At 34.1% G+C, this 24,467-nt stretch overlaps 1 long non-coding RNA gene across 2 annotated transcripts in view; it reads right to left on the bottom strand.

Annotated features, from left to right (window-relative positions):
• LOC149790161 (uncharacterized) overlaps window positions 1-23,730 on the bottom strand; it is a 338,762-nt gene extending 315,032 nt beyond the window's left edge. For both annotated transcript variants that reach the window (XR_016424027.1, XR_016424028.1), the window contains exons 1-2: window positions 23,600-23,730; window positions 14,658-14,728 (exon numbers count right to left, since the gene is read on the bottom strand). This is a non-coding gene — a long non-coding RNA (uncharacterized LOC149790161). The remainder of the gene's footprint in view (window positions 1-14,657; window positions 14,729-23,599) is intronic.
• Window positions 23,731-24,467: the final 737 nt, after the last annotated feature.

Below are 24,467 nucleotides of genomic sequence, written 5' to 3'. Positions count from 1 at the left end.
CTTACTGAGGTCTATTTAGTATTGGCATGTCTGATTTTCTACCACTGAAGATATTTTAATGAAACTGTAGCCAATTATATATCGTAACTAGACAGTGTGTCAGGCACCAAAGCCATGCCCCCCTGCCTCAAGGGTAAGTTCACTGCAATGGAAATGTAAATCTGAGATAGATAACCTATGTCTGGAATATAACTTTGTAGCCATTGAAGATATTTTAATGAAACATTTGCCAGTCATGTATCATGTATGGATGGTGTGTCACATAACCTTAGCCATGACCTCTACCTCAATGTAAAGATCAAATGCAACTTGTATACCTGTCCACACTATAATTTAGAACTACTTCAGATATTATAATAATAAAACCTTTAACATGTTATACATTATGGCTGGACTGAGTGTTACATACCATTGCCATAACCCATGCCTCAAGGTTAAGGTTACTGCAAGGGAGAATATCAACCAATGACTTGTCTTCATGTATTGATGTGTAGGTAGAACTATTGAACCAGTGAAGATATTTGAATGAAATTTTAGCCTGTTATATAAAAATTGTCTTGACATTGTCTTGTGCATTCAGTCATACCACTCTTCCTTTCAAGGTCAAGGTCACAACAAAGAATAGTGTAAGCCAGTTGCTAGTTTCCAGGATGTCACTTTCAACCCATACAGATATTCTGATGAAACGTTACCCAGGTTAACACCCTCTTATATCAGAGTCAAATCCCTATCTCAAAGTTCAAAGTTGTGGAGTGAAACTCACAAGTTGTGCATCTCATGTGCCATTTATAGTATTTTCTTTGTATATTGTACAATGTAATTTTTGATAACTGTAATATAAAGTACTCTGCTTTGGTCCTGATGTACCTCAATTGTCTTTTTAACACTGGAAAACTTGAAATAAATTGATTTTTGACTGTTAATCTTCCCCCAAACTACATAGAGTTTTTAAAGTGTTAATGCTGTGATATCACAATGACAATAAGTCTTGGAACATGAAAAAAATATTGTGCACCCTAAGACATATGTGCAGATAAAGTATATACAATCTTTGGTGTCCCAAAACTTGTAGACACAAATAAATGTAAAGACAAAATTGTGAAGATTGCCATACACAACAAAGTCATGTTTATGTTACATGAGGTTATGATAGATACAAAATGCCGGTCAATCAGAAGATAAAAAAAGTTTTAGGTGTACATGAAACAATTGCTTGACCTTCATGTCCCAACTTTTATAGGTCATAAACAATTACTTAAAAAAATATTAAGGGTGTTCCAAGACTTACTGTCATTACGGTAACAAATCTAATTAATGAAATATACTAAGGAACAGGTAATAAAGTACATCATGATTTATAGACAAAACACTATATTATACACATAATACAGTTCCATATAAAACGTTTAGTATTTTGATATGTTATAATTTACTGAACTCCCCTAAAAAGCTGTTGTCCAGTAGAAACTAGAAAAGATCAAAAAGATGGCATCTAGACTTGGGTTGCTTCAGCTTGTCATATATATGAATAAACTTTGATCAAACTTTGCAAGTAAGCTTCTCTCAGCAAAAATATGACTAAAACTCAGAGATTTGTTGGGGCAAGTTATAGGTGACATCGTCTTTAGTTTCTGTTAGCTGTGCTTGTTACATTTCTAGAGATTAAGTGAAGAATTTGGACTTTGTATTTGGGCTTACATTATAATAACGTTATCACGTGTTCATTTTCAGTTTCCACTGTTTACTGCAAACCAAAGAGGCCATGTAAATTCTGTGGACAGCTCTACTCAAAACAGGTTCATAAAGATTGTAAGGAAGTGAAACCTTTATTAGAAAATCCTGACCAGCAAAGAGCAACTATGTGCACAATTAGAAAAGACTATCTTTGAACAGAACAAGCTGCAGTGCACAGAGGAAAACCATCATTTCAGTCTCATAAATAGTGTGAGGGGATTATAGTTTGTTGACCAAATTACACAGAAAGTTTTCTTCAGTCATATAGATAAATGCCACTTGGACAGATGTGCATTTTCAAAACCCATTCCAGTGGCAAAGATAGCTACCGAAGGTGATACAGTAGATACATACTTTTAAGAGCTGATGAAATCTTTGAGGACATATAAAGTTGAATCTGTATGTCAAAGATATTTTATTATAAAGCTGATAGGAGCACGTTTGTAGGAGACAAACAACAAAAGCAGAAAAAACAATAGAAGTGAGAAAAAGTAAGACTTTATGTAGAATTCAAACATTTTGAGAGAAATGAATGATATAATCTGTAGAAATTTTCAAACAAGACAAAGTTAGCTCTTTTAAAAGAGTTATCTACAAAATAAGAAAGAAGATTCCAGCATCAAGTATGGCTTAAAGGAGAATATCTACTACTTACTGATAACAAGTGTAGAAATCTTGAAAGGAGAAGTATTGCCGGGTAAACAGGGAGAAGTAGAGTTGGACTACTTTGTCTCAGTTTTACAGTTGAAAAGACGAACAGTTTTTGGTGATGCAAGATACATGATTAACCAAAGTAGGCATGAAAGGCTTCAATTATCAGATAGACTACCAGAGGATGAACCAGTGGAAAAGCTTCGAAAGTACACACTTGAGGTAAATTTGATTTCAATTGGAAAACATGACTTGGTAAAACTGCGCAATGCAGTTAGTTCCAGACTCACTATTTTCAATGCTCACCGAGTTGGAGAACCCAGTAGATTGACGATTGGTCACTGTTGCAAGAGAAATTAATGGGTAACAGAGTCCAAGATGAGGAATTTGGATTATCTTTCACCAGTTGAGAGGAAAGAGTTTTATGACATAAAGGTCACTTTCCAGCAGGGAAAAGGGACACGCCTTGTACAGTATCATGTTTGTTACCTGCCGATTGCAAGAAGGCAATGGACATCCTCTGTGACAGAAATATTCATATAGGTTCAGGTATTTTATCAACAAATGAATTCATCTTTCCAAATACTGAGTGTTCATCAAACCATGTCATTGGATGGGATTGCATATATTACATGTGTAAAAAGGCTGGAATTGAAAATCAATGACACAAACAACAGAGCTAGGTTAAGTATGATGTATGCAGCACTTGAAATCAAACCAGAATATAGTTGTCTAGTGCAATGCTTTGGGTACGCAGTATTAGTCTCTGGTCTCAATCTTTCAGGTAAAACATCAGTGGAACAATGGATACTAAAAAGTAAAAAGTAAAATCAAAGCACCTTACAACAAAGTCAGAACAAAACTAACGAACCTAAAGAGGCTTCAACAAGAAAAAACCAAGCAACAACTAGATAAAGTTGGTGTACCTTAAGTCTTGGAAGCCTCATGTCAATCTATCCATCCTTCCATCCATCCATCTGGTACACACTCATACTAATTCAACTAGTTCTGTTTATCAATGAATTGCCATGAAATTTTGTCAATATCTTAGGCATTACTCAGTGAAGATCATATAGACAAATTACTTTGTTCCGAATTTTTATAAGAGTTCTAATTTCTTACATGCAGCTGAATTCCGTGTATGACATCTTCTAAACACAGTTATCTTACATGTTTCAGTGGATTCGATTAAACTTTGTAACTGTTGTAGTCATCAACTGATCATGTGCATATGAACAAATTATTTTGCTCTTCAATTATTGCCATTTTTATTAATTTAGCTAAATACATTGTGTATCATCATCTTATAATATCATCATCTTATAAATCCAAATATTCTGTTTCTGATGCATTACTGTGAAACTTGATACATATTATGGCAATCTTCTGAAGATGCACATGTCAAAAAATTACTTTTCTCCTACAATAGTTGCTTGAATTATTGTATTTTACTTGCGGCTTGATGCAGTGCATGATTGGATCCTGTGAATGTAACTACAGTCAAAGTTTTCAGTTCATCTCAATGAAGGAGATTTTGAAGATGCACATTTTGACAAATTTCTGCCCTCTTGCAATTTTTCTGTTGAATTATTGCCATTTGTGTCTTTCAATTACAGTTTTTTGTGCATGCGACTAGTTTTGCAGTTTTTGATACATCACTGAATATTTGGGTACATATGATGTAAATATGGTGTAAATATGAAAACAATTCAGTCTATACTTATGTGAAGGAGTTAGAAAGCCTGACATAATTGACCTTGGTTCCAATGAAGGTCATAGCTTGTATTTTTGTACTTGCCCGTAGCGCAGATCTCCATATACAATATGGATCTCCACATTTTCTCCATATGCTTATGGGGTGGTATGCCATAAGTCCATCCATTAGCACAAGCAGTATATACATGTGTGTGTGTGTGTGTGTGTGTGTGTGTGTGTGTATCCACGAGGTTCGGTTACTTATCACACACACTAATTTTTCTTCCCAATTTAAACGTTTCTCTCATGTTAATTGTTAGCATTGATTTTATACTTAAATGATGATATAATCGATCAGGAATAGGCAATATATGCATTTCTCAATTATTTTTCTTCTAAATGTACTCTATAATATTGCTCATTAAATTCAGCTGTGCAGTATATTGAGAAGAAAAAAAATATTCATACGTCAGTGACCAAGTGACAAAAGCTGTTTTAAATATGAATTGTCTAAGGAATGAATAATGATATTGACAAGTCGAAACACATATTTCTTATCATGGTGTTATATAAATATAACATTTAAAATACAACAGTTGAACAATGTCAAAGATATTTAGAATATATACAGAATGGTCAGTCACCATCAATTTTTTCCCCATTATCGTCATTCTTATAGCTTCTCTCTGTAAACAACCTATTGAACGAGCATTATTTGCAAACAAACTGCCTTCGGAGTTACATTTAAGCTTCAATTCTTTGGATAGATAATGGGGTTGTTTATTCATCGAAACTATGTGACACGATACAGGCATTAAAAAGAAGTAGTGTAAGACGAACACGCATGAATCTAATGATAAAATAAAATAAAACTTAATCATATAAATTAAATACCACAAAACAACGCACCAAGTGAGGCTTGGTCTACTTATTTAATATATTAAAGAGATTTAAGCCAAGCACATTCTTCTTTATATCACTCAGGTCGTATGTCAGATAATCGTAATTGCATCCTAGGTCAAGTAGAGGGATATATAATCTTGCTAACCTAAATCTTATTCATTCTGCATTAATATCCTGAGCAGAATCATTTTTATTTTTGTGTTCAGCTTTTATTTTGGGTGGATTTATTTATTCAAATTATTATTCCCTGGAATTACAAAATGCTCAATAATATTATTGGATTACATCAATAATGTGGATTTGCAGTGAATTCCGAGATGGATATTTAGGATTACATTATTGTGATACATCAACAGACTGTTAACACTTCACTACATTCCGTGCCAGTGGCTCATTAGCACCACAAAATCACTGGCGCATCATCACATTCAGTATCGGAATTTATGTGCAATACCACGTGAATTAAATTGGAACTGTATACATATGGACTTGTGATAGAAAGTTTAGGACAACTTGAGATTAATTCACAATACTGTCAGTTCTTTTTAAATGCCCACTTTGTATTCTAGGGAAAAATAGTATTTGTCGAATTTTACAGACTTCATGGTATTGGCCCTAAATAAATTGAGCTTAACCCAATTATCAAATTTCTACACGAATACAGATTCTTCAAGAAAGACTTCTGCTCTTGGAGGATTGTTCTCATATGATCAATTTTTGATTCATGTGCTAAATTGTTTTTTGGTATCAATTCCTCCATAAAATGTCCCTTTTCCGAATTACAAATATATTGAGTACTTTTTCACCTCGAACTTTCCATCACTCGTTTTCACTAATACCCTAATTTCCCTTGACTTATTTGTCTCTGATGCTCTTCAGTCTTGTTTGAAAATATTCATTTCCACATATTAGTTAATACAATATTTTTCAAAGAGTTAAATCTGGTTCTTTATCTCTCTTCCTTGTACATTTCTCTGCCTTTTATTGTCTTCACCTTATCGGTATTTTAAAGGTTTCCCAAATAGATCATCCTAGTATGTTTAGTAAATGTCAGGAACAAGGACACTGGAACGTGTGACTTGAAACGATATTGAATACAACACTTCTGTAGATACGTATGAATTTCAGAATGCACTAAAAATAATATAATTTAGCTAATTTACCAGAATTCACCATTATAGAATGTATTTGACTCCATTTGAGTCTTTATGTTATTTTGTCTGCAATTAACAATGGCAATGTCATAATTAATGGGAGCATCACAATCACCACATACACTTGTAAAGTATTCAGAAATATACGGGAAGAATGCCTCAGAAACGCACTGGATATTTTCTTCGTCTGGACCGTACAACCGAAAATGTATGGTATCACTTATTTTGATATAAGAAATTGTTGTTGTTATCGACATTTTCTTTAAATTCTTCATATTTCAGTATATTCCTCAAAAAGGATTGCTATTGCTGCTATTGAAATAGGAAGAATATCTTGGGTCATAAATCCATACACATCTCCAGTATGGTTCTACATTTCTTATACAGTGACTTTAGATAAGAAATGTAATATCATATTGCAGTCGTAATGGACGTCAGGCTGGCACCGTTTATACTCTCAGTTAGATACCATAAGAAATCTAATTATTTCTCATTCCACGGTCAGGAAACTTGATAAGAGTTGTTATAAAATCACAACTTGGTACGGGTAACGTATAAATTACGTGTACGTGGCGATTTATATTTCAAAATGTAGGTAATGCTTTGAGAAGTCACATGACTCCCTCTGATGCATCGGTATTGTTGGGGAAATTAGAAAATGATTTATTGCGTAAAAGTGTTTTGAAACCAGATGTATGGCTAAGATTTTTCTATGGTGCTTGCATCACTTGCAATATGCCATTGAAGGTCTTCATTAATTCACAAAATATTCACTTTCACCTTTCAGCTAAAGTACGTTTAAGGTATCAGAACGGAAATGTCATTTTTGGACTTTTGTTACAGTTGATCCCTTTTTTAAAGTCAATACTTCTTCGATAACAAACCACCAGTTTTTACAGATGCTTTATTCAAAACATGGGGCGAATTTTGTATCCATGCTCTCACCTCTAACGCGGAGGCATATTTTAAAATGTAGAAAAGATAATTAAATGTTACTCTTGAACACTGTCATAATACGAAGAAACTAAATCACCTATGGAAGCTACTACATCCTTCGTGGAATGCATTCCTTCCTTGTAAAAAAGAAAGTTTAATGTTAAGTAAACAATACTACCTTGACCTAGTATAACTGAAACTGAAATCAATTTTATGCGGCTGATCAATATTTCCATACCAGGAACTGACAGGCACGATAAAACATAACCATATATAGCAAAACCGGTATAATCACTAGGTATCAACTAAGACAACGGCCACAAATTACGTGACTGGGATGTTACAGATAAGTCAGAATCATATGCAGGACCACAAACTAGGTTGAAGTCGTTTCTCAAAGGGAGCATTTGTTTCAGTCTTCATTGTATCAATAATATATTGCTATTTTAAATTCTTTACAATTTCTGTTGATCATTATGTTTGTAATATTTTGGTCTTGTTAATAAGGATATTGCGAATTGCAGTTATCTTGAACAATTTTTTATAATACTTTTGTTAATGTTATGGAAAATGCGATAATATTGATTGAAATCTCGCATTCATAAATACTTGCACTCATATGAAATCCAGGTTTATTGTTTTATTGCGAGTTCATTGAATTAATTTTACAGTTTTGTTCCCTCTAATCATAAATTATACATTGAAATACAAAGTTGTCGAAGATGGCACAAAAGTGTTTTGTTTTTAAAATATATAAAAATGTATGATTTCATCCTTGTATATAAAATCGTTAGTGATATACAGTCTACTCCTAGTCATACAAACTTGAACTTTTTATAGAATAAAAACTGAATAAAGATGAGCGTTGATAGTTTGATAAAGGTTTTATTTATGTAATGACGATAACTTTCAACTTGTTGTTTATAATTGGATGCCCTTTTTATAAAATAGAAACATTCATCCAAGTCTTTAAGTTTGTCATTTTATGTCGTTATCTGGTGCATGACGATCTGTTAATTGCACAATAACAAATATCTGACATGTCTTGATCGATAACTCCCGCTAAATGCACAACCTCGTTGGATTTCTATATAGAAATGCAAGGTGTATGCACGAAATTATAATTGCAAATTGACACCTATACAGACCGGAACTATGTATAACTGGAGAGCCTGGATACATGATTGCATGAAAGAAATTCATAATGATATAACAACACAGATATAATCAAACTAGTCAGAGACTTATAATTCTTTCGAAACGTGTATTGAACCGCACCAATCGACAAAGTAGCATAAAGGAGCGAAAAGCAACAAGTTTTACAAATTGAACAAACATTTTATTTCTCTAACATGGAAAATAAAAGATTAAAAATATCTTACAGTACGGTGAATGAAACCGTAAATAGGCCTAACAGTAACAAAACAGTCAAATATTATCGAGTATTCCAAATGCATTGCAGTCATGTTCCGATTGAAGTTCAATCCATCGACTTGATGTGCCGTTAGTTTTTATTAGATCAATTATATAATTCAGAACATTTACAAAAAAGTAATTCCAAAACAACTACAATTAGTCAAATTTCAGCACTTTGTAATTCCGATGAATAACTGAAAAATAAAGTCATTTAATACGACTATTTGACTCCACTAAGACTAATGTGCTTTAGGTCAGTCTGTGAGAAACCACTGTGATTATAGCTTACAGATGTGCTATGGTATATTTCGAGATGAATTATTTATTTAAAATATTTATTGAAATTACTAAAATGTTCATTCTCTTTTGGACTAATACACTACTTTGCATTATTGAGAACTCATTCATATGCATTCTGAATCGGGCCAATGTCTTACATCAGGACATTCAAGACTATTGAATTTCATTCAGTCATTCTTTACTTTTGGACATCAGATAGGATAGTTAGAACTATTTGGAATTAAATGTACAATTCTGTAAGTGTCTCATGAATTTTCACTTCATATTTAAGGGAAGTAAATTGCTCGTTGATTTTACTTACATTGATGGTTTCACTTTCTGTCTCTTACATAGCTGAAGACCTAGAGTCGTAATAATTAATATTTATATTACAATGATTAAATATTCAGCTATATTACTTGTAAAGTTTCATATTTCTTGAAAATGTATTATAGGAATAAACGCCCCAAGTCCTCAGTTCTGCTCCACACAGAAAAACGTACGAAGGAAAATAGTGACAGAGCAAACAATACTACCCGATCACATCTTTGCGTGCATTTTACATAAACATTCTCTCTCTGAATTTCCAGTTACATGCAGTGTTCATATGCGTATGCTTAATGGCTGGCAAAGGATTGAAATAGAATTCCCGAAAATGGGAACACAGGTAATATGAATGTTATCTCTATTGTGCTACACCAAACAAACCCATTCATTCACAGCGGAGGATTTTGTATATAGCAAAACATAAGGTTATGAATTGTTGACCTTACCTAGCTGATTTCTATAGTTACAAATAATTACTGTCCTTTCAGGAGAACTCATATGAATTCAATTACAACATGCTTTTGTCCAAGCAAATAAACGTAGGTAAAATGAAATAATAGTAACGGAAGATTAGGCATAAAATCAATACATAAAATTTTGATCTTTGCCTAATTGCCCTCATGTTTGTTAATTTGAATTCAGTAGGGGACAGACCATTTAATTTTGTTTAGATTTTTGAAGACTAAGGATAGGGGATGGGGTGGAGTGGGGTTAGGATCTTTTGAAGAATATAAGCTGTATTTCGTGCCGAGGAAATTGCAGTGAAGAGCCTTTCCCATCGACACACCATGGAAGCCGAACCAGATTAATCATATGCATATGCTTCGGACCGGCATGTTTTGGGTGGATATTCCGAAGCGCAAACCACTGAGTCATGGCGTTACATCGAAACATAAAAAGCCGAATACATGGCCTAAGCTGATGTCCACAGCTACATTATAAACAGATTGAATAAAGTCAGAATGATTGTTGTTGTTACGGGTTGAACTCTATTTTGCAGCGCATGATTTTATATACATATTGGTCAGTATATCTGGTTGAAGAAGAACCTGGAGAGGCCACTGGAAGACCCACTAACCCATGGGAAGCCACAAACAAAGCTCTCTCACATACCCATGTTGGCTGAGACCAATATTTGAACTGACACTGACAAAGGTGAGATGTCAGTGATCTGTAAAGACGAGCGCCTTAAATCACTCCGGCACCCGGGTACCTTCCCATGACAATGACTATTCAACTGGAATAAAATTGAAGCTACCATAGATAAATAATCTACAACTGTGTAATTGCATATTGAAATATAACCTCATCAGTAGTATCTTCAGCATACTACTGAAGTTCATAATGTGGGAAAGACGTCAAAATAAATTATTCTAAACCTGACTTTTTCATGATGGATATGGACCCAGGTTTCAACTCCAGCCAGTAAGAAATGACATTCATTATACGGATTCGACAGGAACGCAAGCAGTTGTGAATATAGGTAACATGAATTTGTATTTCTTCTATGGAATACCAAATACTTATGTAGTAATATATATCGTATGATGATGCTTAATAAAGGTCTCTTTCGAATCACTTAAAAACGTGAAATTCCTGAATTATCTTCCATGTTTAGAAAAAAACAAAGTAGTAAGTACTAGTTTTACAATATGGAAATACTACTCTTCCTCCCGTCCTTAACCTTTCTGATGATTCTCCTCTTCTCCTCCTCCTCTTAATAATAGTACTGACAATGTTACTGACACTACAGCCAAATATTCCTGAACCTTGCATTAAACACTAAATATCACGACCACCATCACCACTAATAATTAGACCTTTATAGTCTGTGCTACTAAATTACCCAAATTGTATTTGTATGCCAATTGCCTCTTCGCTGTTACCACTTTGTGGATATTATAGTAGGCGTCACCACTTCCTGAATGCTATTCTTATGTCTTACTGCAGAAATTCTACCAGCACAACTACGACTGCTGTGATGCTAGTTGTACCTTTATTTATACATGATTGACTGATCCATTCATTGTATTCTCTCTCTCTCTCTCTCTCTCTCTCTCTCTCTCTCTATATATATATATATATATATATATATATATATATATATATATATATATGTGTGTGTGTGTGTGTGTGTGTGTGTCTGTTAACATGGATCAGAATAAAGCTGTCGACTTATGACTTTACTTACGGGAGGGGGCAGGGTTTTTGTTGTTGTGGTGATGATGATGGGGTAAACCATCAGCAATACTCTCTCGCTTGAGGTGGAGCTGGACAGAAGGCTTGGAAAGTCAAACACCATCATGGCACGACTAACGAAGAGGGTGTAGGAAAACAACACGCTGACAGAGCAGACCAAGATCTACCAGGCCTGCGTTCTCAGTACCCTACGATAAGGAAGTGAGACCTAAAGCACCTACATGAGGCAAGAGCGCCGGCTCAGCTCCTTCCATATACGGTGCCTAAAACGCATCCTGAAAATCAGCTGGCAAGACCGTGTCCCACACAGCTAGATCCTGCAGCGTTTAAGTACCCCCGGCATGTACTCCCTGCTGAGCAAACGCCGCCTTCGATGGCTGGGATACGTCAGACGTAGGTAGGATGGGAAGCTGCCAAAGGACATCCTACATGGACATCTGGCCACTCGCACCAGAAGAGTCGGCCGCCCATCACTCCGTTTCAAGGATGGGTGCAAGAGTGACACGAAGGCATGCGACATTTCACCTGACGGCTGGGAAGTGCAGGACGAGGACCGAGGCACCTAGAGACTGAAGTTAAGAAAGGGCATAGCAGTCGCTGAATCGAGGAGGGGCCAGTTGGCGGCAGAGAAACGTGGGAGAAAGAAGAGCGCGGTAGCAACCCTAGTAACTCAAACTTCTCAGAATGTCTGCACCAATTGCAATAGAGTCCCAGTTTGAGTTTAATTTAATGCGTCACTCGCGCATATACCTGCACAGCCACAGCAGACGATGCCAATAACCCAGAGACAGATGTTGAAATTGTAAATTCAAAACCTGTGAAACAACAATCGTACAGGAAAAACCATCTCAAACAGGAACATATGGAAAAAGAAATTCATTATTTGCTGGACAATGATTTTATAGAGCCCAGTAAAAGTGATTGAATTTCACAATATATACTTGTTCCGAAACCATATAAAACATTCCGTATGTGCACTGATTATAGGAAGGTGAACAGTGTGACATAAACAGATTCAGTTCCATTACCAAGAATCGACTGTATTGATAAAATCAGAAATGCCAAGTATGTCACTAAATTTGACCGTCTGAATGGATTTTGGCAAATTCTACTAACGGAAAGAGCAAAGGAAATTTCGGCATTAATGACGTCAGATGGACTTTATCAATATAAAGTGATGCCGTTTGGAATGAATGTGTAATCAAGTACTTTTTAACGTCTAATGAATATCATTACATCTGGTCTAGATAATTGTGATGCTTACATCGATGATGTCATCAACTACAACGACACCTGGAAAGAACATTTAACAACAATTCGGAAATTCTTTGACAGACTTACTGATGCAAGTTTGACAATTAACTTCTCCGAAAGAGAGTTCTGCCGTGCTAGTGTAACTTTTCTAGGACATATCGTGGGACAGGGTCAAATCAAACCTAAGGATGCTAAGGTCAAGGCTATCTTTGAATTATCTGTGTCTGTTAGTGCAATGCAACTGATTCGATTTTTAGGTATAGTTCGATTCTATTGGAAATTTTGTTCCAATTTTTCTATAATTGCTGAACCCCTGACAAATTTATTGAGGAAGAAGACAATGTTTAATTGGTCTGAAAAAAGTCAGGGTCTAGTAACCCCAACCCCCTTACTTTCATCGTCAAGAAGAAAAATAAAAATCAAACACTAATAATGTGGAGTTTGTTGTTGCAAGAATATAATGTTGATATCAGGCACATTAAGGAGAAAGATTATTTAATAGCACATGCACTTTCCCGTGTATATAAATGAATTAATTCATGTACACTTTGCATAATTCATAAGAGTTCTTCTTATGTTTTTCTTTTAAACCTAACATATGATCTATAGTAAAAAGAAACCTTTATTATATAAATCTTTGTTTTTCTTTATCGGTGGAAGTATGATGTATATTTGATTTAATTTATATTTGATTTATTTTAATTGTTTGTTTTTTAGTTTTAATTTTTATATCTTTTTATTCCATTACATAATATTGCAATGTAATTTTATTTACTAGATTTGATATGTCCCAGAAGTTCAGTTCAGTTTTTCGAAAATTTAATAATAAAACTTTGTATCTGAAGCTGACCTAGTTCCTGACCTTGATTTACAAATTGAAGTAAACAACTTTTGTATTTTAAAAATTCTTTCTTAGTGTGGGTTTCAGAGTGAAATCTGGAGTACTGACTTTAGATGTAAATAGCTTCTACGTTGTATTTCGAAATTCTGGTTTTACTTATAGGTTGACCCTTATCTGGGCGTCTGTTCTGCGCAGTAGCCAGTTTTAATAGTGATGTTTTGAGAAATAATTTCAGTTGGACTTTTAAACACTTAGACGTCAAAGTGATTTTTTTGTTGTGACCAGTTGGAGTTTAATTTCAATTTCTATTCATGATTTTTTGGATTCAAAAAGATTATTTTTCCCTGGAAATATATTTGCTAAAAACTAATTCTTGGACAAAGACAGTTATAGAAATTTACAGAATTTAAACATCGGAATATTATTTTCTGTGGTTCAAAAAATAGACGTAGACACGTCAATACTACGGGGACCACATCATCGCCTTCCATTTTGGAGTTTCGTCGGGACACGAACTCAGATTCATTATAACATTTTATTGCTAGGACTTCTATTTTTTAATTCTTGGATTATTCTTGGATTATTTTTGGATTTGCTTCTTAAAACCGTAAGTTCATTTTCTCGTTTTTAATTTGTTGTTCTAGGGAAATAAATTATTTGTTAAATTTTACAAAGCTTGCTGTCTTTACTTTTTTCTTGTTACTGTTTAAAAGAGCCTAAACACGTACTACCAATTACTGCAACCATAATTGAACCAATACCAGTAGCCATAACTGATCTAATACCTGTAATTATACACTATGGCTGTGCGCCAAAACAGTAATGTACCACCAAGTTGCAGGCGAAGAACAAAGTGGTTAAAGATATACATTGTGCGAAAATCGTTTTGACGACAAAAAATAGCATACACAAGAGAAGAAATGCCGTAAAAGTGGCAATCATTTTAATTCTAAACCCTCTTGCTAACGCAAGACTAGGTTTTCTTCATGTTTTCCTTTGATCACGTTACTCATCATCCAATTGTTTCTCGAATATAAAAAGGACAATATTTCTCTTAATCCCGAAACAGTGAGTAAGTATGCATTATAATTGTTATTCTACAAACCAGTTCTTTAAACGTAGGCTCACAACATTTCTCTTTTTTTACCCAAGCCCTTTAAAGTGTTTTTCCAATTACCTTTATTTTATTTCTATTGGTCAATGCTAGAAATTTCCCTTGGCAAAGGACATAACTCAACAATCTTTATTTTATGTTACGGTATACTTACTGTAGTCAGTTTTAAACCTTTTTATATGTACGTTGTGTTTCTTGTATCCTGTAAGACGCATAACTTGTTCACTGAAAAATAAAATGAGGTTTTCCGAGTTTTCATTTAATGAAATATTTGTACGAGTGGTATATAAAAAGATACAGCGTATATATTAAATACATACTTGATTTATACCACACGCAAATTTCATGTGGTAATTTACAGCGTATAATGTAATTGATACTGACTGCCAAATTTTTGGTAGTGTAAGGGACTGAACTTTTCTTGTCTAAAATTTTCACCGGAAAAGCAGTTTCATCGAAAAGGTCGCTCATATTAATTAAGGTTGTATTTAATACACGAAATGAACACACGCCAAAACGAGATTAATTTGTAAATTGTTTTTAAAAATGTACGTGTAAAGAGCGTTTCGTGTCATCAGCATCAACACCATAGTCATTAAGGTACGCCTATTCAAAACGGGAACTTTAAAGGAACAAGGCCTAACTATAAATCTTTATTATAGTTCGTTCATGTTTAATTATGTGGCTTTGCGAATTTTCAAGTGAACGTCTTAAAATGTAACTAAAATTATTACATGCGTTGCCCACCTGAATGATTTCAGCATCTTTTGTATCGATATAGAGCGCAACGGCTCCTTCCACACATGCTGAAACTGAGGAGATTATTTTTACATGTAATTCGCCAACTTGGCCCAAGGGTTGTCCAAGATTTAACCTTTAATTAAGGTCTGACTCATCATGAGAGCCACGGGTGAACAAACATCGTGTTCATCATCCAGCTTTCCATAATCTACATGTAAATTTCACTTAAAATGTTTGGTTTTTTTTTAAATTAAAAAATTGACAAAAAATATACATTATCAACTTTTGAATATAAATACCTACACATTAAATATTTTGGGATACTACTACTACTGATAATAATAATAATAATAATAATACAAAATTATGTTTCTATGCTGAAACTAAATACACACTTTCAGCCTCTTGATAATCTAAATTTTAATAATCAATGCAGGAAAGGCATTTTACATCAAAAAATGCTACTTAGGATCTCTTTAGTTTTATGCAGTGTTGAATTACATATGGGTAATGTTTGGCCAATGACACTATGGCAATTCCCGCATTTGTGAACACGGGTAATATGAATATGTCTTTATATTGTGCTAAAGCAAACAAACCCACCAATCACAGCGGAGCATTCTGCATATAGCAAAACGTAAGGCGGGGAGTAGTTTACCCTACCTCGGTGACTTTTGTAGTTGAAAACAATTACTGCCTATTCTTTTCAAGAGCGCTCAAATGACTTCAGTTGTGATATGTATACCTTGTTCATGGCTGTGTTCAAATAAACGAAGGCAGATAAAACTAAACAACAAAGAAGCAAGAATTAGGATAAAAAGCACAAAATTTCGATGTTTCCATGCCTTCTTGCTTGTTTAATTGAATTCAGTAAGGGATCGGAAATTTAAGTTTGTTTATTTTGGTGGTAGGGGGTGGAGAGTGGGGTGGGTGCGAAGATGTTTTGCAAAAAGTAATCTGAAACAAAAGTTACATCTGCTCTGTTTCATAGATACAAGAACCTACTATTTCCATTATATTAGTTGAAAACAAATAATTATCTTGAGGTGAAAGAAAAATATATCTAACCAAATTGAAAATCTCAAACCCCACACCTCTCCACCTTCAACAACTATCCCCACCGAAAGAAAATAATTTAAATTGTCCTTCCTTAACCCGATCCATGCAGCTCTCTATCGTGTTCCTTTCTTTCATTTTGTATGCCTGGCTAGTACTGATCGTATAAATAGAACTACAACTTCCACTCCTCCTACTTCCTCATATCTCTAATTGTGCACACATGTGATTTGAATGAGTATTTGTGTTGTGCTATAAAAAACACTTATGTATAATATGTACAAGATTAACAATTACCAAATATCTATTTAGAATCTCTTAAAATGCAAGCTCTCGAAATTATCAGAGTCAGTACGGCATGTATGCTATTTCTTTTTTTTCATTCCTATTTCATTGCAAATGATGTTTTTATTTATTTTTTAAAATCGGGATTACATATTGAGCGACAACATAGTTTCATATTTCTCGGTAATGAACTATTACAAGAAAGAAATATGTATCCAAATCAATTGTATACAGGTTCAAAGTCCTGGGTAAACGTATTTGCTTCTCTATCCGGGCAAATGAGCGTCAAACGATTGACAAAAAAATATGAAAGAAAATAGGAACTGGGGAAAATACTATCCACTTTGCTTGTATCGGCGTGTCATTGCGTATCTTTGAGGTGTTTAATATGACCCGTTTTCAAGTCAGCATAATGAAAGATGATCTTCATTACATTAGACATGGAAATGAAAATAGAAAAATGTTATTTTGAATTGGTGATGCATTTATATAATGAGATAAATTATATTGTTGGAGCTATTTTACCAGCTATAACAAAATATATCAAGTTTTTCTTCATCAATTAGTCTTATTTACAATCATATATTTTTGGCTAGTTACAAAATTATGTTTCTATGGTAAAATTGAATGCACACTTTCAGCCCCTTTAGAACCTAATTGTTGAATTACATATGTGTAATGGTTGGTCAATTACACAATGGGAATTCCCGCAATTGTGAACACGGGTAATATCAATATGTCTTTAAATTGTGCTAAAGCAAACAAACCCACCAATCACAGCGGAGCATTCTTTATATAGCAAAACATAAAGTCACGAGTAGTTTATCCTACGTGGGTGATTTTTGTAGTTGAATACAATTACTGCGCATTCTTTTCAAGAGCGCTTAAATGACTTCAGTTGTGATATTTACACCTTGATCAAGGCTTTGTTCAAATAAATTAAGGCAGATCAATTTAAACAACAAAGAAGCAAGAATAAGGATAAAAATTAAAAAAATTGCAATCTTTGCATGCCTTCCTGTTTGTTCAATTGAATTCAGCAGGGGATCGGAAATTCATATTTGTTTATTTTGGTGGTGGGGGGATGGAGAGTGTGTGCGTGGGTGCTTGGATTTTTTCAAAAAGTAATCTGAGGCTTAAGTAATTTGAAATAAAGAATGTTTGCTCTGTTTCATATATAAAGTACCGACTATTTTCATTATATTAGTTGAGAACAAATAATTATCTTGAGGTGAAAGAAAATTATATTTAAGTCAAACTGAAAATCTCAAACCCAGCACCTCTCAACCTTCAACCACTCTCCCCATTGGTCGGCCCTTTACCCGATCCATACATCTGTCTAGCTATCGTTTTCCCTTCTTTCATTTCGTATGCCTGGCTAGTGCTGATATTATAACTAGAACTACAACTTCTACTCCTCCTTCCTCATATTTATACACGCATAATTGTGCATAAATGTGATCTGAATGAGTACTTATATTCTGCTTTACAAAAACACTGATGTATAATTTGTAGAAGATTACTAATTACCAAATGTCTATTTAAAATTTCTTAAAATGCAAGCTCCTGAACTTCTCAAAGAAAACAATGTGGTATTCAGTACAGCATTTATACTGCAATAGTTTTAAGATACCTGCACATATTAATCAGTGTTCGGAAGAGTAGATTAATATATTTCAATACTACTGTATGCATCTTCCTCGCATGCCTTTTGTTCTTTTTGATTAAATATTCTTTAAAACATCCTAATATACTTCAGCCTAACAAGAGAAATACCTAAGCATTATTACTGAAGACGGCAATATGAAATTCTCTCGTCCTTTAAAATCGACAGATATTGAATTTAAAATTTATTAAAACCATAATTTCATTAAAATATGCATGGCAAAAGAGATCGGTTATGTTTACATTCTGAAAGTATCACAGTGAACATAATTATCTCCTATTTTTTGAATAACTGAAAAGGTTTCAAGCGACATAGTCATTTTCAATCAACAAACCTAACTCTGGGATAATATAACTGGTAAATAATGTCCTTATTCTACAAAGCTTAATAAAATAGATCAACTAAAAGTTAGTATGATAGATTCTTCATTTTACAAAAATGCACGAGAAAAAAACAAACCGTAACGTTCATAAACAATCTTATAAGATCGATCAAATCGCACATCAGTAAAATCGTGTTTACTTCACCTAATTCAATGTTATTTGTCTAATAAAGTACATCTTTATATAAACTCTTCAAATTTTACACTTCAAAAAATAAATTGAGTTGGCTGGGGTAATGCTGGGTATTTTTGGGTCGGGTAATCCTGGGTATTTTTGGGTCGGAATATCAACAGTATGGTTTTTGTTTGATGACATATCAACACAAGTTGATTATTAGTGCCAAGGCAATTGGAGTAAAGAGCCATTCCAATGGACACACCATGGAAGCAGACCCATGCTAGTCCCAGTTTTAAACTTCGAACGTACATCCCTTCGATGGAGATTCCGACACATTAACCACTGAGCCACCGCGACATCTCTAAATATAAAGCGACAACGATTTGGCGTAATCAGATTTCTATGAATAGATTATAAACTGGTTGAATGATTGTTGGGATAGACGTACTCTAATGAGTGTGGATAGAGACAACGAGAATAATCTCCATGAATGTAATGTATTAGTAAGAGATAAATACATCAGTAATATCTTAAAAATATCAATTACTCAAATAATATGGTAAAAAGTGAAAGTAAAGCCCTCGACCTGACAATTCCATAATGGATATAGAACCGGTTTTCAAATCAGCCCAATAAGAAATGGCCTTCATTACACTGAATCGATAGCACTTCAATCAGTCGTGAACTTAGATAATATGAGTGTATATATTTCTTGTTCGATACCAAACATTTATATAGTTTTATAACAATATAGATCGTGTCTTTTTTAATCCTTATTATCCGGCGAGTTCATCACAACAAGGTAGTACTTTTCTGATTTACCCGATAAAGTGCTGTTGCTATAAACAATCCCACCAAATACTAAAGGCAATACTGCAACCGTATAGCAAGGAGCAGTGTTATGAATTATTGATTTAACCTGGCTGGTTTTAATTGTTACACTCAATAACTGCCTGAATCTTGCAATTGCTGTTTATGTAGTTTGTTCAAGCAAACGAAGGTAGAAAAAATTAAAGTAAAAATGAATAAAGATCAAGGTACAATACGTTTTCTTCTTTCTTTTTTAGTCTACCTAGCACGAATTGTATAAATGGAACTTCTATTACTATTCGTCCTCCCCTTTATGATCCTCCTTATACTCATCGACTCCTCCTGCTCATACAAACACTGCCAATGTTGTTAACACTTCAACCATCATCCACCGCCATCGCATCAAACACTTACATCACCACAAGCACTATGTATGTATGTATGTATGTATGTATGTATGTATGTATGTATGTATGCATGCATGCATGCATGCATGTATGTATGTATCTATGTATGTATGTATGTACCGCGATATGTATGTATGTATGTATGTATGTATGTATGTATGTATGTATGCATGCATGCATGCATGCATGCATGTATGTATGTATCTATGTATGTATGTATGTACCGCGATATGTATGTATGTATGTATGTATGTAAGTATGTATGTATGTATGTATGTTTCAGTTAAGTTGCAGAGGCCTCATACATTTAATAAAATATACGTGTGCTTCATTTAATTCCGACCGCTCCGGTGGCCTAGTGGTTAGAGCGTCCGCCTCGGATGCAGGAGGTCGTGGGTTTCATCACCGGTCGAGTCATAGCAACGACTTACAAAAATGGTACTAAAAACTGCCGCGTTTGGCGCTCAGCATTAAGAGGCTAGTGTTAGTTCTGGTCGGCCTGGTGTCAGGATAATGTGACTCGTTGGGATATCATGCTACATGTCTGGCATTGCTATAAACTACCACATTACAGACATCGTAGCATATGACTGAAAAATTGTTAAAGCTACGTTAAAAATTCTGAAAAACTGTTAAAGCTGCGTTAAAAATTCAAATCATACACACACGCACACACACACACACACATTTAATTCCTGACATTTCGTCAGATTATCCATTTAGTTCCCATTATTAAGCAATTATAAAATCATTCAACAACGGATGTCGATAGCCAAACCACATCTAATATTAAGAGTGTATGTTTTCTGTGGCAGTATATATATATATATATATATATATATATATATATATATATATATATATATATATAGTGTGTGTGTGTGTGTGTGTGTGTGTGTGTGTGTGTGTGTGTGTGTACATATTGGGTTTAACAGCACTTCAACTCAATACTGGAAATAAAGCACCGATTAAATTAAAGCATAACAAGAAATTCACTAATAGTAATGATAGTGGCAAAGAATGGCAATCTTTCTATATAAGACCAAATCTCTTAAAATGTCCAAGTCCTTAGCAATGAATATCATCACGGGATGTATATTAGACAACTTGAGTTTTGTCCATTAGAGGCCTCTGACGAACTAAGTATGGTTTCATAAAGTCGGTTTTCTATTTTTATAAAGAACAGTTTTAAATGTGTAAGCTGCCTTTCCTTATGCAGACATTCATAATTTATAGTGTGCTCTTTGTCCCATAAAGTCAATGTATTACACGGTCCATTGCATTTTCATGAGGTGGCGCCATTCACAGTTGCGCTGAGTAACTGCCATTGGTAATTTTGTTAACTACCCCTTGAGTCCCTGTGTATAATTTGTTTTCCAGGATACAATACAAGAGCAATAACAAACAAACACTGTACATATACATTAAACCATAAGCAAGTCATGCACACTCTCCTAACCTTATCTCGTACACAAGTGTTACATCAGGACTTTCAAGACTTTTGGAATTAATTCTGAATATTCAATACTTTTGGATATTTAAAATTTGGATAGAGCAAAACGCAAGGTTATTAGTTGTTGACCTTACCTGGTGAATTTTGAGTTTGTAAATAATTACGACCCTTTCAAGTATAGGGATGAATGCTATCATATTTGTTAAACTGAACTCAGTTGGGGACATACCATTTAATTTTATTTAGGTTTCTGGACGGTAAGGCTTGTGGTTGTGGTGGGTGTTATATAATCTGAAATAGCTTGAAAAAAGTATTATATTCCTCATATTAGTTGAACACAGGTAAAACAAATATTCATCTAGCCGAGCAGGCAAATCCCAAACACACGCCCCATCCCCACCTATTCACTAAATTTTAATGCTCGATTTCTTATCAAATCCTTTCATCCGTCTGTTTATCGTTTTTTTCTTTCACTTTTTTTAGGATGGCTAGTACTGGCAGTGAAATATAACTATTCTATAAAATAAACTAATATACTTAAAGTTTACAATATAAATGTTTATCATTGATATTTATGTTATTGTACAGAAGGAAATCGTTTGAGAGTTTTTTTCTCGTTCCTTAACAATGTGAATATTTATAATTACTATATACAAAGATAAATACGAGGAAACATTTTCTTTCTAAGTAATGAAAGTTATCATAATTATCTTTCATGTTTGAATTATTAAACATTTTGAGTGACATGGGCATTTTAAATCAACGGACTTAAATCATGGATAACATAGGACTTAAATCATGGAGAATAATTTCTTCTGACCCAGGAACCAACTGTAAAAAACAATCTAAAAGGTTAGTATGACCAATTGTTCATAAAAAACCACGAGAAAACAAAACGTTATTCTCGTGGAAGTTTAAGGGAATGATCCTCTTACACATCAATACAATCTTCATTACTTCATGGGCCATGTCAATCGCATTATGTATAAACATTCCATTAAGGGTTATGTATCAAATAATTCTTTGCAAAATTTATTAAATTTAACGCCACAAAAATAAATCATGTTAATTGTAGTAAGTCTGGGTATTGTTTGGTCGGAATATAAAGAGTTTAGGTTAGTTTGGTGCTTCACGGCACATCAATATAAGTATGTTTTTAGAGCCGATGCAGTTGGAGTGAAAAGCGTTTCCTATGGACAAAAGATGGAAACCGAATTAGGTAAATCCCATGAATATGCTTCGCACCGGAACGTTATCGGTCGATATTCCGATCATCTAATCACCGATTAACGGTTTTGCCTCGAAATAAAAGGAGCCGAATACGTGGAATATGCAGATGTCTATAGGTACGTTATAAAAATAATTGAATAACGTTGGGGTAGTTGTTGTTGTTGTTGCTGATTGAATGCTAGTTTTCAGCGCTTGATAGACTATACATGGTGGCCATTATATCTGTTGGAAGAAGAACCCGGAAAAAACCCGTGAAGACCAACTGACCCGTGGGAATATACTGGCAACTCACATTCCCATGCTGGTGGAGACCGATATTCGAACGCACTCAGACAGAGGTGAGATATCAGTGATATGTAAAGACGAGAGCCTTCAATCACCCGGCCACCCGGGGCCCGTATTGACATCATGATTATCGATGCAGAGTAAAAAGGAAAAAGAGAAAAATGGAAGTTACTTTGATGTTTAAATGAATAGTATTTCTGACGATGGTAATCTTCGGAAAATCTAAAATCCCACGTTAAAGAATGAAGTTTCCGACTTGTAAAGAAATGCACATTATCCATGAGAATATAACGTCATTTCAATAGATGTGTTTTTCATACTGTCCTTTTTGTTGACTCGTTTGACTTTTTTATTCTAATGACTATTTCTTTTTGACTATGTGTGCCAATCAACTGAAATAAATTTAAAGCTATCATACAGAAATAATCTACATCTGTGTAATGACGTTTTGAAAGATGACCCCATCAGTGATATTCTTCAGAATGTTACTGAAGCATATGGTAAAGACTTTAAAATAAATTCTAAATTAGCTATTTCATAATGGATATGGACCCAGTTTTCAAGTTAGTCCTGTAAAAATGACCTTCATAATACTCTAACGGTAGGAACAGTTGTGTAATACTAAATACTTATGTAGTCTTATAATAATATACTGATACTTACCAACTGTCTCCTTTGAATAAATTAAAGACGTGAAATTCCCGAATTATCTAGCGTGTCCACACCAAGAAAGTACTACTTTTACCCGGATAAAGTACTGTTGCTATAAACAAACACACCAAACAGTATCGACAACTCTGTAACCATATAGCAACTAGCGAGGCTACGAATAATTGATTTGACCTTGTTGTTATTGCTACAAATATTTACTACCTGGATTAGGAATACCTCTAACATGGGGCTTATTCAAGCACGTAGAAGGTAGATAAAATAAAATAATGGTGAACTTTGAAGGATCAAGGTATAACAGCAATATATCTATATATCTATATGTACATACACACATATATACATCCAGACATACATAAATACATACATACATACATACATACATACATACATACATACATACATACATACGGATTTATGGAAGATCTTGTTTAGATCCATACTTGTTCATGATGGATAATCAATAGGTAACTGACAAATGTGTTTTGCCTTGACTTGCAAATTTGTAATATCGTATAACTGAACCCAGTAATGTTTCCATGTGAGCACAATACTGAACCAACTTGTTTTTTTATATGATTTTATGTGCCTTCATTTGCTTGAGCAAACCCCATAAACAAGGTATAACTTTTACAAGTGAAATCATCTGAGCGATCGAGCTGTAACTGTTTGTAACAGAAAAAGCTAGCCAGTTAAAACAAAATTTGTAACCTCGCTTGTTATAATACGGTTGAAAAATTGTCTTTGGTGTTTGGTTTTATATGTTTATAGCAATACTAATTTATCTGTGTAAGTCAGCGGAAGCGCTGTTTGGGATTTGGTCAAGAGTCGGAGTGCCCGACGAGATCCTGATCGATCAAGG

The sequence above is a fragment of the Sinohyriopsis cumingii genome, chromosome 10 (assembly GCF_028554795.1).
Source record: "Sinohyriopsis cumingii isolate HCF-2022 chromosome 10, ASM2855479v2, whole genome shotgun sequence".
NCBI classification, from domain to species: domain Eukaryota; kingdom Metazoa; phylum Mollusca; class Bivalvia; order Unionida; family Unionidae; genus Sinohyriopsis; species Sinohyriopsis cumingii.
The sequence above is the reverse complement of the archived record's forward strand: the minus strand, read 5'-3'. Positions and strand labels throughout refer to the sequence as shown.